Raw genomic sequence first — 950 nt, 5'->3', positions numbered from 1 at the left:
ACAACTAGACTGAAGAACAAAACGACAGCAACTTGTCTGTTCCCCTTCCCCCAATTCCCCAATAAAAATCTTTAAAAAAAAAAAAGAATGAATTCTGGTTTTACAACAACATACACGCTAAGTGGTTTTTGATGTCAAAAAAATCTCTCTGAGCCTGTTTCATGTGTAAAATGGTGTTAATGATACTTAACTTGGAAGATTGTTGTCAAAATTAGTGGTGAAGAATAGAGTGAAGAAATAAAATGGAGTCACTATAGTCAAGCTGCTAAATTACTAAAATCAAGTAGGTTGAGGCATGAGGAAACAATTCTAGCCTTGTTTTAACTAGCCCGGGAACTTAAACTTTTGAACTTTCCAGTCCTGTATCAATGCCTGGATATGCACCAAACCTCCAAATAACCCTCTGATTACTCCATGAAGGACTAAGGAAGAAAAGTTCACATATCCAGACCACCTAACATCCATTATCCAGATCATTGGTCATCTAGAGGATTACCATCTTGCACCAATCCAGAGGCTAAAACCATAGAACTGATTCATCTCAAGATGTACTTTTTATTATAAAAACTTGTAGCTTTTCTTTCTTCCTCGGAACTCTCTGGGTATGGTCTAGTTGTGTTTTCGGCTTACAAACCCTAAGATCCTTGAATAAGTCTTTATCGTTTATTTCTAGCCAAAGCCTCCAGACTCTTCAAGTTTAACAGTGGTTACATGTATAAAAGAACTACCCAGTACCTGGCACACAGTAGGTGCTCAATAAACAGTGGCTGTCATTCCTGTTATAAGTAATAATGATAGCAACAGAGACATGACTACTAATTCTGATCCTTTTCTGTCCTTCACTTTTAGGGAACCAATCTTTTTCCTGCCCTCGAAGTGGTACAGGTACAAGCTCCGAGTTACATTTCTGGGAGAGGGAGAAGGTATACCCTGTCCTCTGAGTCATACCA

The sequence above is a fragment of the Hipposideros armiger genome, unplaced genomic scaffold (assembly GCF_001890085.2).
Source record: "Hipposideros armiger isolate ML-2016 unplaced genomic scaffold, ASM189008v1 scaffold_59, whole genome shotgun sequence".
Lineage (NCBI taxonomy): Eukaryota > Metazoa > Chordata > Mammalia > Chiroptera > Hipposideridae > Hipposideros > Hipposideros armiger.
This window is presented reverse-complemented; position numbering follows the sequence as displayed.